The sequence below is a fragment of the Bos mutus genome, chromosome 6 (assembly GCF_027580195.1).
Source record: "Bos mutus isolate GX-2022 chromosome 6, NWIPB_WYAK_1.1, whole genome shotgun sequence".
Lineage (NCBI taxonomy): Eukaryota > Metazoa > Chordata > Mammalia > Artiodactyla > Bovidae > Bos > Bos mutus.
Window position 1 is genome coordinate 32,377,041 of NC_091622.1, and position 14,880 is coordinate 32,391,920.

General features: G+C 35.9%; 1 non-coding gene across 1 annotated transcript; it reads right to left on the reverse strand.

Moving 5' to 3' along the window:
* Positions 1-12,140: 12,140 nt before the first annotated feature.
* Positions 12,141-12,212, reverse strand: TRNAS-AGA (transfer RNA serine (anticodon AGA)). The gene has a single exon. It is a non-coding gene; the product is annotated as a tRNA-Ser (tRNA).
* Between the last annotated feature and the right edge of the window lie 2,668 nt (positions 12,213-14,880).

Genomic DNA, 14,880 nt, shown 5'->3' on the forward strand with positions numbered 1-14,880 from the left:
AGAGAACCTATACATAGCTATTTTTCCTCTTTTCTGCTGCCCATGGAGAAAAGTGGTCTAAGTAATTAAAAATAAAACAAAATCAAAACCTCCTTTAGATAAGGAACAATCTGTTGTTAAGATAGAACCACTGCCTATGGTGGCTGGACCAAACACAAGCCAATCACATGCCTGCAGGTAGGCTTTTGAAATGAGTGCAGCCTTGTCCCTGTTTGCCTCCAGTCAGCTCTAGTCTGTCCCTTTCACCCCAGGGGAAATCTTAATAGGTCATTTTCACTTTCAAAAGACTCCCAGTTTGGATAATAAATTACAAGATGACCCTATTCCAGATGAAAGGGTGTGGTGGCAAAACATAACTAAACATCAGCATCAGCGATAACAACATGTTAGCAACTTATTTCATGTAATTTGAGAGGGAAATGTCACCTTTAAAGGAATACTTAAACTTAAATTCAGTTACTTTAATAAAAACTTTCAACTTTGATTAATATGTTGTAAAAAAGCATAGATGTAAACCTGAATTACTATTTTAGGAACAGAGGATAAACAGGGAACCCTGTCTAATGTGAGGCATGGGATCCACTTTCTAATGCACAACCAGGACACTGACTAGCAGTATAGTTAAATTGCAAGTTATAGCTCCTTAAGTATGAATACTATTTGCATAGTCCATAAGTTCATATTTTAAATGTTACAACAGCTTATCCTTATAACCAATGAAGTGGAGAGGAAGCAGAAGCAGGAACATTTGAGATGGTGAAAGTCTCATTACTTATCCAAAGACTTCAAGCTTATGAAGTGGCAAAGTGAACAAAACATGATTTGAATATATACCTCTGACATCAAATTGAGTGCTTTTATTTTTGGTACTATACAAAAATAACCCTTTCAGAAACAAAAATTAACAATCATTGCAATTTTTAATAACTGAACTGACTCAGGTTATCCTTCATCGATTTTAAATTTCTCATCCCTTGCTGCTGCAGCTGCTGCTAAGTCGCTTCAGTCGTGTCCCACTCTGTGCGACCCCATAGACGACAGCTCACCAGGCTCCTCTGTCCATGGGATTCTCCAGGCAAGAACACGAGTGGGTTGCCATTTCCTCCTCCAATGCATGAAAGTGAAAAGTGAAAGTGAAGTCTCTCAGTCGTGTCCGACTCCTAGCGACCCCATGGACTGCAGCCCACCAGGCTCCTCCGTCCATGGGATTTTCCAGGCAAGAGTACTGGAGTGGGGTGCCGTTGCCTTCTCCATCTCATCCCTTGGTCTACTCTAAAACTAATAAGAGAGCCTGAGAGCAAGACTGAGAAATGCCAGCAGCCTTCCTCCCCACTGGAGCACTCCATTTTCCATCCTTAGTTCTCATACACTTGATCAACTTACTAAAAACAAGAAAGAGCAAGATGGCAAAATTAAGTTCAAATAATATCACACCTAAACTGTTTCTACTGGATTAAGCGTTGGCAGTACGTATTATATAAACAGCCTGAAAAGCTAGACTCTAAACAAAGACAGAGAGACAGAAAGACTGGCTGATATGGATCTGCTCCATTCCTCTTCAGTGCAACCAGTGTTTTTACACACATGCAGACACACTGCTTCTGCTGTCACATTTTCCTGACTGCAGATCCATGTTTTCAAACATTTCTTATCTGAGAACACAGATCCTTAATCATAAAATAGAGTCTTCTGAGACACTTATAAAATGAGGCCTGAAGTCTCAACAAGATCCCTCTAGTCCCATTTCAGGCTTTTCTTCACCATTCTAGGAGGACAATTTTCCCCCCTTCAGCTAACTGTTTGTAGATAACATGAAATTAAAGGATACACAATTTTATGGAAATATTTTAACCCTTCCATGTAATTCTATGAATTTATATAAGGAGATTCTACTTGAAATATGAAACTATAAAAGCAATCATGCACAAGTAATTTAAATTTCCATATTTTTATTTTACTTTGATAACATAAAATATCAAAGATCACTGCATTTTAAAGTTGTTTTGATTGGAAATGGGTATCAAATAAATTAACAGCACTAGTCTCTTAATATTAGTCCCAGACCTTGATTAAAAATATGTATGGTCATATTATGAAATGAGAATGAAGATATACACTTTTAAAAATCAGTAATAGTCTCCATTTACCATTCGATTTCTTTATAGTTCAAGATTTACAAATAATAAATGAGGCTATAGTTCCTTTATACCCCGTGGTGCCTAATCCTTATACTCTATTGTCTGAAATTCCTGAACGGGCCAAATATTTCTCAGTAATTAATTTAAAGGATGCCTTCTATTCCGTGCCTTTGGCGGAAGAAAGTCAATTTCTTTTTTTTTTTTAATTTTTATTTTATTTTTTTTAATTTTATTTTTAAACTTTACATAATTGTATTAGTTTTGCCAAATATCAAAATGAATCCGCCACAGGTATACATGTTTTCCCCATCCTGAACCCCCCTCCCTCGTCCATCCCCATACCATCCCTCTGGGTCGTCCCAGTGCACTAGCCCCAAGCATCCAGTATCGTGCATCGAACCTGGACTGGCGACTCGTTTCTTACATGATATTTTATGTGTTTCAATGTCATTCTCCCAAATCTGCCCACCCTCTCCCTCTCCCACAGAGTCCATAAGACTGTTCTATACATCAGTGTCTCTTTTGCTGTCTCGTACACAGGGTTATTGTTACCATCTTTCTAAATTCCATATATATGCGTTAGTATACTGTATTGATGTTTTTCCTTCTGGCTTACTTCACTCTGTATAATAGGCTCCAGTTTCATCCACCTCATTAGAAAGTCAATTTCTATTTGCCTTTGAAGACCCTACGCAGCCAGCTTCTCAGTTAACCTGGACAGTTTTGCCCCAGGGATTTCGTGACAGTCCTCACTTATTCGGACAAAGTTTGTCACGGGATCTACAAAACTTTAATAGCTCTGAAGCAGTGGTGTTACAATATGTAGATGATATTTTGCTCTGTGCTGAGACAGAGGAAGCTTGTTCACGAGCCTCAGAAGATTTCTTAAACTTTCTGGCAGACTGTGGTTACAAGACATTAAGAGAAAAGGCTCAGCTTTGTCAACAATCGGTTAGATATCTGAGCCTAATCATATCAGAAGGGACTAGGGCCATAGGCCCTGAGAGAATTAAACCGATACTAAATCATCCCCTACCTATGACTTTAAGACAATTGAGAGGATTTTGGGGAATCACAGGTTACAGAGACATCACGTGGCCAACAAAGGTCTGTCTAGTCAAGACTATGGTTTTTCCTGTGGTCATGTATGGATGTGAGAGTTGGACTGTGAAGAAAACTGAGCGCCGAAGAATTGATGCTTTTGAACTGTGGTGTTGGAGAATACTCTTGAGAGTCCCTTGGACTACAAAGAGATCCAACCAGTCCATTCTAAAGGAGATCAGCCCTGGGTGTTCTATGGAAGGAATGATGCTGAAGCTGAAACTCCAGTCCTTTGGCTACCTCATGCAAAGACTTGACTCACTGGTAAAGACTCTGATGCTGGGAGGGACTGGGGCAGGAGGAGAAGGGGACGACAGAGGATGAGGTGGCTGGATGGCATCACTGACTCGATGGACGTGAGTGTGAATGAACTCTGGGAGTTGGTGATGGACAGGGAGGCCTGGTGTGCTGCGATTCATGGGGTCACAAAGAGTCCGACACGACTGAGCGACTGAACTGAACTGAATATCATTTAGAAGAAATAATTCTGAACTGTCAAATAAGTATACACAGAAACTAAGAATCATAAGGCCCTTATGCAGAAATATCATTTTCTGAATGTAAATAGTTGAAAATTATTTTAAACGATTCACATATTAAATAGGAAATAACACTATGTGCATTGGATCTGAAGGAAAAGTTAAAAAAGAATGACCACTTCTCTAAATTTTTTAATAGTTTTTCTCCTGTAATTGAGATCTAATCTTACTGCATGGAGCCTATTATACAGAGTGAAGTAAGCCAGAAAGAAAAACACCAATACAGTATACTAACACATATATATGGAATTTAGAAAGATGGTAACAATAACCCTGTATATGAGACAGCAAAAGAGACACTGATGTATAGAACAGTCTTTTGGATTCTGTGGGAGAGGGAGAGGGTGGGATGATTTGGGAGAATGGCATTGAAATATGTATAATATCATATATGAAATGAGTCGCCAGTCCAGGTTTGATGCACAATACTGGATGATTGGGGCTGGTGCACTGGGATGACCCAGAGCGATGGTACGGGGGAGGGAGAAGGGAGGAGAGTTCAGGATGGGGAAAACATGTATACCTGTGGCAGACTCATTTCGATATTTGGCAAAACCAATACAATATTGTAAAGTTTAAAAATAAAATAAAATTAAAAAAAGAATGACCAGAAAAAGTTACCGTTTTTAGATCAAAACAGAATTGATCACTATGGAGAATGGCTTTTTTTCCCTCCATCTGAGGCAGGAAGCAGGAGGGTATTGGGAAGCTGCTGTCTGGGATATAACACTTCACAATCATGCCAAAATAATTTTGAATTCAGTCCAAACTCAAGTTTCTTTACTCTTTCTCGGTCTCCTGTGTTGGTGAACAGCATGAGCCTCCACTAAGTCACTCAAGATAGTACTTGAGAATGATGTTAGACTTTCCTCTTTTACACCCACTTCTAAAGAATGACTGGAGAAGGAAATGGCAACCCACTCCAGTGTTCTTTCCTGGAGAATCCCAGGGACAGGGGAGCCTGGTGGGCTGCCATCTATGGGGTCACACAGAATGGGACACAACTGAAGCGATTTAGCAGCAGCAGCAACTAAAGAATGACTGAGTTGATAAATTATTCTCCCCTCTAAGCAAATTCTCCTCTCCATTCCCATTTGCAGTAGCTGGGCACAACCCTTCACCAATAATCACCCAGAGTACTGCCAAAGTCTTCTCTGGTCTCCATCTACCACACTACCACTATAAACAGCTTATAACACAAAGCTAGACATCTCTTAGCCTAAGTTTGTTTGTGTGTTCTTTTTTTTTTTTTACAGAATTACTGTAGACCTCAAAAGGATCTTCCTAACTTCCAGACTCCTCTCTTGCCCTATCCTTCACTGTAACAATGTTTCAATGGTAGAATTGCTTACCATTTCCCTCTCTTGCCAGACTACAACTTGGCAGACTACAACTCCACAGTTTAGGCCACAGCATGTTCTGTTTGCTTTCTCATGACAATGGTAAACAGATTTTGCTTTCCATGAGGGCCAATGTTTAAGGTAGGATAACTTACAAAGACCACCTTTTTTTCTCCCACTCAAACTGAATGAAAATAGTTGAGTCCCATTTATATATATTAATGACCACTATATATCCGTGTGCTTCATAAATTTTTTTAAGTACAATATATTCAAATATTTCCTTAAATGATGGATAATGTAGCATCAGCTAGAAACCAACCGGGAATATACAATACAGTATTCAATTTATTCAGTATTCAATTTATATTGATACACAGTCAATCCAACATAGTTTTTGCAAAATTATCTAAAGTATTATCTAAAGTACAGCTAAAATCCATATTTTCTCTGTAGAAGTATCACTGTAGATATGGCACTTTGAACTGAGCTAATCCCTGGGGTCTTGGCTATCAGTAGCATTACCCCTACAGGACATTCTTTTCCCAGTAATAATATTTTTCATCCTGCTCCAAGACTGTCATTCAGAGTATTCTTCCTTGGTGGCCTGGAAGCTTCATTCCTCTTATAAACTCAGCAGCCAAGAGCAAGTTCTAGCCTTAGAATCTGGGCAATATTTTGAGAAAATAAAACGGTTTCTTCTCAGCAAGCCTGTGCATATGAGCATTCAGGGGCTGATTTTCCGGTTTATGGATTATCTAAAACCCTTTGCTCCTTCCTTGCTTTTGGCCATTTTACTGCTCATTAGCATTGCTACTGAAGGATGGACAGGAAAAATAAAAGAAAGAATCAGAGCAGCCAGTTTTGCTATTTATTAACCACTTATCAACCACTACAAGAACTCCTGTGGAGAAAAATAGAAATATTGGAGAGTTAGTTTTCAAACTGTTATTTTCAATTTTCAATGTTTGTCCTATTCTCAATGATATCCACAGAATTAAAAGCGTGCATAAATATGTTTTCCCAACAAAACTTACTTGATTTGTAAAGTTAAGTAGTTTTACTTTTTCTATTAGGAAATTTTCTTTTATTTGCTATAATATAAAATTGTCATTTTCACTGAGGAGGTTATTATACATTAGAAGAAAATACCAATTAGTAATACAAGATAATAGTATACTTATAACTCTAAAACTAAAAAAAAAAATGTAATTTAATTTCTCCATACCCAAGAAACCAAGCTTAATAATATGATATGTGGCATTAAATTTAGAAAGAATTGCATTCATTTTATTAATTACAATATAGACAGTGAAAGTTGCTCAGTTGTGTCCGACTCTTTGCAACCCCATGGAATTCTCTAGGCCAGACTACTGGAGTGGGGAGCCTTTCCCTTCTCCAGGGGATTTTCCCAAATCGGGGATCAAACTCAGGTTGTCTGCATTACAGGCATATTCTTTACCAGCTGAGCCACAAGGGAAGGCCAATTACAAGATAACTAGATCTAAAAGCCATCTCCTCTTTTACTTGACCTAAAAGCATAACTACTGATATCCATAGAAGGGAAAAAAAGGAAAAGAGATAAAAATAACAGAGACTTTCCCTTAGCTCTGACTATGGCATGACTACATTGACTTTGTAGCCTATGAAGTAAAACAAGGTTAATAATTAGCCATCATGAAGCTGAGGAAGGAGATTTCTATTATAAATGAAGACTTTCTATAGGTGGCAATCTCCTTATCCCATCCATATATTTCTTCTGAAATATATGTTTGCTTTATGGCAACTTAAGGGCAACATAATGGTGGCATTTAGTGAATTATCACATATTCCAGTGCCATAATAGACCACAGTCATCCAATGAGTCCTAAATTGCTCTACATTCAGTCTCCAAAGTACTATCTCAGAAAGCACATATACTTCAAAATTCTTAAAGGATGGGAAGCATGTCTTATGTGTGTGTATTAGTGGCTTAGTCGTGTCCGACTCTTTGCAACCCTACAGTCTATAGCCCGCCAGGTTCCTCTGTCCATAGGATTCTCCAGGCAAGAATACTGGAGTGGGTTGCCATTTCCCTCTTCAGGGGATCCTCCTGACCCAGGGATAGAACCCAGGTCTCCTGCATTGCAGGCAGATTTTTTACCATCTGAGCCACCAGGGAAGCCCAGGTCTTCCATGAATACATATTGAACTGTGTACACAATAGGTGTTCAGTAAGCACTGAATCAAAAAATTCACATGATTTTCATGTAACATTTAAAATGTTTTTTTCTGCAAATAGAATATGAGGATGTAGATCATGATTTCTCTGCTTGAAAATAATGAATTATAAAAAAATGTGCAAAACCCAACACGACTGCACCACCAGGAAACCAAAGAGTAATCCCTCTCAAGTCTGGGCATGAGTCACCTTCCACACTAATGACTTGTTAATTTTTTTTTTATTTCACATTTTTTTAAAGTAGAAATTTATAATGGTTTTTATAAAGGGCATTCCTCCCTTGGGCTATGCTGAGAGTTGCTGGTATTTCTAAGAAGAAAATTCCCTATTTTCTGTTACCACCTTCAAAGAAGTAGCAAAGAAGAAATCTGGGCTGAAGAGCAAGATAGTAATTGCCACTATACCACTAACATAATTGTGTTGGTTGTCAGATTGAAGAAATTATAGAAGAATCAGTCTTTCAAATTTGAATTCACCATGAACTACATGCCACAGAACAACAGAACTCTCTTGTCCCAGTTTAGTTCCAAAGGTATTACCTAGCCTACGGTTTTTAAGATAATAAGCCCATATAAAACGTGCTCCTGGTGGGGCCTGTCATTTTAATGATGTCAAGGTTAAGTATACTAAGCACATCACCAATTTTAGGGGCTCATTCCAAGTTAAATTTGAATTTAAATCTGTTAAGCATTTCTTTCAAATGATTATATTTCACCACCCAGGAAGGCAAGAACTAGCAATTTTAAAATATCTTTTGATGTTATATACTTCATTAATCATGTTCCTCAGCTCCAGCCATAACACAGCTTGCCTTCTTTATCAGTCATTGCTGTGCCCAAACCAGAGGACTCCTATGCCCTCAATGTTCATGTATTCTATGCTTATACATTAATAGATGTAACCAAGCAGAAACAAACATGTGATAGTCACATTACATTGTTTCCATAAGACAAATGTTTTATAGAGGAGATACCACTATAAATGACAAAGAACACAGAAAAATAAAATGTATCTGTTATTGGCATTCTTATTTTAATACAAATATTCTTATTTTAGCTAAAAAATCAATACATAACTTATGTATATTAGTAGGAGACCAGTAAAAGAACTCAGATTCATTTTCAGAAGGCTGAATTCTGAGGTTAGAAAATGTGCAACATTTTCTTTCCTCATTTTCACCTATGACTAAAGATCTATCAGCTATGGTATAGCACAAATAGAAGTGAAAGTTCCATAAAAGGAAATATTTAAATGTGTTACTGAAAATTAATATCATATGAATTTATCTATTTAACTTCTATGTGGCAATATGTACTGCCTTTTGAAAAAACTACACTCAATAATGGTTCCAAACTGATTTAAGTAAATTGAATGCATAATAAAATTTACTTAAAGGAAACTTTTATTCAATTCAAATGTGTCTATTTTAATGAGAGGCTTTTATGCTATCTTAATGTTATTTTAATGCCATTTATATAGGAATATGGTGTGTCCCTAAAATTAACAAATACTAAAATACTAAATGTTGATTCTACTTGTAATGGTATATCAATACTCCATAAAATATAATACATTCATAATTTCAGGTAAAAATTTTTTGTCTAAATTTGAGTGCTAATATGGGAAACCACATGAAGCAAAACTGCAGAACAACTAACTGATTCTGTTTCAGAGAGGACATATTAATATAAGTTTCTTTGTCTAAATCCACTGGCATTGGCCCAGTATCACTTGGCCAGAGATTACAAAACTAAAAAAAAAAACATAAACAACAATCAAAAACAAAAACACAATGCTATTTGAACATGTGTTATCTAAATTCAAGAATCCAATAGGACTGAATTAAAATGAACATTTTATTTTGAATCCTCTTACTGAAAATTTTCTTATGATTTAAACTTTAAAAAAATTACTAAATATCCAAACTTTGATCATTAAAAACAAAATCTTCCCTTTACCTCATATTCCCACCACCACCATACCCTTTTGTCCCTTAAAGCAAAGCTCAAAGAATTCCTCAAGTCCCATTAAGTCTTTGATTCCTTGCCAATCTGTATGTTGTCACTTCAGTGCACTGAAAGCAATTTTGTCAAAGTCACTTTTGTCCTCAACATTTCTAAACCCAGTAGTCAAGTTTCAGTTTTCATCCATAAAATTTGACAGAATTTCTGGTTTTCTCCTTGAAATACTTTCCTCGCTTGGCTTACAGAACACACCATATTCCTAGCTTTCTTCTTAACTCACAGGTCACACATCTTTCTCTTCTCCTAGATTCTCACCCTGACCTCTACACTTTGGAACACCCTTTGGTATATAATCTTTGACCTCTTCTTTTTGCATAATTATTCCTTAAGTGTACTATCCTCTCCCATTGCTTTAAAGATCATGTCTGTAATGATGAATTCTTAATGTGCAGCTTGAATTCCTAACTTCCCCCCGAAATTCTAGACTAATGTAATCAATTACCAACTTAAATTCTCAAATTTGATGTCTAATAGAAATATCAAATGTAATAAATGTAAATTTTGACTTTTATCTAAAACTTACCCATTGCCCCATGTTTGCAATTTTAGTCACCTGCTTGCTTAGGTAAAATACTTCAGAAACCTCATTATTGTCTCTGGATTTCTCCCAGCAGAAATTTCATTGGAAAATCCTATTTCTTTTATAAACTTCAAAATACATCCACAATCTTAAACTGCTCAACTAACTCAGCAACAAACTATTAGAATAGTTCAATTTAGTACTGTCAAATGGTAGTACATAATAATGTTCCTATGACTACTTCAATCAGTTCTACCAAGCAGATATACTTATCTTTCTAAAACACAAAGTTTTACATAGCATGTGTTTGATCTCAACTCTCCAGAGGGCATCCTATATACTCAGATCTAAATACCATATCATGACTTATAAGCTATGATAGGATCTTCCCAATTTGCCTCTTAGACTTATTTCCTTCTACTTTCTGCTTTGCTCTCTACACATTTGTTTCACACTGACTTTTAAGATGTTCCTTAAATGAATTAAGCAGATTCCTTAGTGTCTTATCTCAGGGCAGCTGCCTTTGCTATGCCCTCTGGCTGAAATCCTTTTTCATCAGATACCCACATGGCTAATTTCCTTTTTTGGAATCAAGTCTCTGCTCCAATAATCATCTCTTCAGGAGGTCTTACCAGACCACCCTACTCAAAATACAGTGCCATTCCTTCATTTTTCTTAAAAGCATTTATCACTACCTGACATTATAACATGTATTTCCTTATTTATCTGGCTGCTACCCCCATGAGAGTGCAATTACTTAAATATAAGGGCATATTAGTTTACTTGTTTGACATTTTAAATCCAGGACCTAAAAAACAGTAGTTCATAAAGTTCATATGAACAGTAGTTCATATCATCCAATGTCTGTTGGATGATATACTATTCTCCCAAAGAGCATACATACAGCATATTGATAATAATATATACCTTACCCTGTGGGTTTAGGGAACTAACTTAAAGAATTATAATGATTTTGATAATGAAACAATCACGTTTTCAAGATTACTTGGGAAAAATCAAGTATTCGGAGCAATAAAATAAAATTCAGAGCAATAAAATTATTATTTTAAAAACTACTTTGAATTATCTGGGGATGAAAAAAAATTTTACAGTTGTTTTAATAAAAATAATAACAATCTTTTTTCATGAATAAAAATATCTGTTAATAATGATCTTGATTATAGAGTAATTTTAAAATGTTTAACACACAGGGAGGCTTTTCGTGAGCTCCTTGTGCTTGCCTCTGGCTTCCTTCTATTCACTCAGGAAGGCTTTCAATGAGTAAACCCAGCCTCAGCTTCACAATGACAACCATTTCCTGAACAACAGTAGGGTAAAAGCAGGAATACCTGGGGCAGGAATCCAAAACAATGAAAACACTGAAGAAACACTGGCTGTTTCTTTTATACACTACATTTTTGAGTGGCGCCAAATGCATTCTAATATTCCTGATGCACTTCGACTTGGTAAATTCTAAGGGCTCCTGTAGTCCCTGCTGGTTAGAACATGACTACTCACTCCTCCAGTCATCCTGAAAGTACACTAGTATTGCGGGATACACTAGCACTGTATGTAACATCTAAATACTAACCCTAGAGAAAACAAACACAAAATGTAAAATAAGAAGAAAAACACCAATACAGTATACTAACACATATACATGGAATTTAGAAAGATGGTAACAATAACCCTGTATATGAGACAGCAAAAGAGACACTGATGTATAGAACAGTCTTTTGGACTCTGTGGGAGAGGGAGAGGGTGGGATGATTTGGGAGAATGGCATTGAAACATGTATAATATCATCATATATGAAACAAGTCGCCAGTCCAGGTTCGATGCACTATACTGGATGCTTGCGGCTGGTGCACTGGGACGACCCAGAGGGATGGTATGGGGAGGGAGGTGGGAGGAGGGTTCAGGATGGGGAACACATGTATACCTGTGGCGGATTCATTTTGATATATGGCAAAACCAATACAATATTGTAAAGTTAAAAAATTAAATTAAATTAAATTAAAAAAAAAAAAACCCAGCTCTCCCTTCTGATACTGAAGTTATCTAGAATGTCTGATTAACAAATATACAATAATTCTTGTTAATACCAAAAAATCTTCATATTAAAAGTGAAAGTGAAGTCGCTCAGCCGTGTCTGACTCTTTGCGACCCTATACTGTAGCCTGCCAGGCTCCTCCATCTATGGGATTTCCCAGGCAAGAATATTGGAGTGGATTGCCATTTCCTTCTCCAGGGGACCTTCCACACCCAGGGATTGAACCTGGGTCTTCCGCATTCTAGGCAGACGCTTTACCGTCTAAGCCACCAGGGAAGTCATCTTCATATTAAGGGGTCCTTAATTTGAAGGTTTAAGGTTCTGTGATCCACCTATTCCCCTTGTATTTTTTTCAATTCACGCTAAACCTAACTATTAAAAATGGCTGTTTGAACCATACTTGACTGTATCTCTTCTGAAATATAGGAATTTGTCTTTATTTTAGGTCATGTAACTGTAGAGCTTAAATGAACATTAATCTAAAGCTTGTTTTAGGGTTAATAAAAATGAGGACTAAATAAAATAAATAGCTTCCTAATATAGTTCAATAAGTTATTGGTAAAATTGGCACTTAACCCTAAACACTCAAAATTCTAATCCAGAACACTGTTTACTGTCTTATATCCTCCTTCTGTTTTTCACATTTTCTAAAATTTCTGTCCACATCTAAATGCTAAAATTCACCAGTTGAAATGACCTAACTCCACAGATGCCTTCTTAATAACCAATCCCAGAATTACTCTAGTTTTTTTTCCCTTATCCTTCAGATACCCATCTGATCATTTTTACTATGAATTTTAATAATATATTATTCCAACTAGTTTATTAAATATTGGCACAGGGCAAGGTCTAACATAATATGATAAACTGTTCATTCATTTAACCCAGTATTCCATTCTCTAATTATGTGATTTGCCAACGTTAAAACTAATATACCAGGTCAAAGTTGACCTTAGTTTCATTCTCCATTAGTCTTATAATAGGATATGCCAAAAGAAAGATTTTTGCCTCTTAAACAAGTCAAATAAACAGGAAAACTTCTACTTGATAATAGACACTGGTTTCATATTAGCACACAAACCTGATGGTGCTTGTGGTAGTGGTAGTTGTGGTGGTGGTATGTGTGTGGAAGAAACTGATATAATACATAAAACTTCATACTTCCCATGCCAAAATTATCTGAAAATATACATGATCATTCACAAAATTCAACGGTTGACATTTGTAAATATATTTATATTTGTGCCCATTTTCTTTTTCACAGCTCTGTATGTGTTTCATGTTATAAACATCAATCAGTTTGGGGCCCAAAATGTTCCCTAGTTAACCAGTTACTAGTGTCTGTTTGAAGAAGTGAAGTCTCTCAGTCGTGTCCGACATTTTGCGATCCCATGGACTGTAGTCTACCAATGCTTCTCTGTCTATGCGATTTTCTAGGCAAGAGTACTGGAGTGGGTTGCCATAATGTCTGTTTAGACCAGCACTAGTAAGCGTATTTACATACTATTTGGAATTTTAGTTTTTCCATAGATAGTACAAGTGTAAGAGTATATTTCTGCTGTATTTTAATTTTGTGAAAAATTTACACCACTAAATCCAGCAATCGAATCTAGATAATATAGAATGTTGATATGTCCTAGAATTAAATTCTTACAAGAGTCGGGGATAGCATTTCTTTTTCTCGTTTGAAAATAAAGACCATCTGTACCCTAGAGTATCACAATCCTAATGAAATGGCATCTTTTCCCTAAAATTAAAAAAGAAAAATAATTCATTTGATTTTCAAGTAGGACTACAAAGGAACAGCTCAGAATGCAGTGACACCTAATGGCAAAATTATCTTTATAGGGCCACAAATGTAACTTCTAATATAAACACTATATTTGTAGTCAACCTAAGTAACACTACTCACCAATATGCTATTGTCTGAAATATCATGAAAATCTAATAGCAGCACCAAATACTTTACTTTTTAATACTAAAGTATTGCATGCAGGTGAAGGGAAACAACCTTCTGCATTAAAATGTGGTTTTAAAATTACATGTTTTTGAGATAAACTTGCAGTATGGTGAACTGAGCCTTAGCGATTAGAATTAAATATAATGCACCTTCCATTACTCTTAATAACCTCAACTGGTTTATATTGTTAAGTTGAAAGTTAATGATCTTGATTTTTATTCATATTTGAATTAAAATTTATAGGAGCTACTTATCAGATGTACATTTCACTTGGAGTAGAAAGCAAAGGTCCTCAGTGTAATGGCTTATTAATCATGTCACAGTTGATATTGTTGATTAATAACACTGTCTAACTTAATGCACATCTGAATTGCACTTCAAATAACTGTATTATTGATACAAAAAAGTATACATTATAAAGTATACCCCAATTTTATATCCAGAAGTTACTTCTTAATACTCTCTAGAAGTTTACAATATAACTTATCTATAACTTAGGAAGCAAACAACTATTGTAAATCATAAAAGGATAACTTAAATTACTGAAATGTCTTATACAGTAGAGAGTTCTTGATGACTCCTGAAGGCTGTCATTAACCAATGCAAATCATGTGAAGAGTTGAAAAAAAAACAATTTGACAGAAGACACAGTACAACTTCTGGAAATGCCACAACATTCTCTATTTGATAAAATTGTCCTCAGTGCAGCAGTAATGAAAATTAATGCTTTAAACTTGCCATCAATTATATTTATAATGTTTATAATGTGGTGACACATTTTATTCACCCATCAGTTTTGTACTTTAAACTTTCTCATGATGAAAACATTCTGTGAATTGTCTTAGGCTTCTCAAACATGTCATAGTTGATGATTATGGTCTCAGAGGACAAAGTATCATTTGCTTATGAGAAAAACATGCATAAGTGCTTTATTTATATTCCCTGTTGGCATAAGGTATTTTACCATGACCGATAACAATAAAA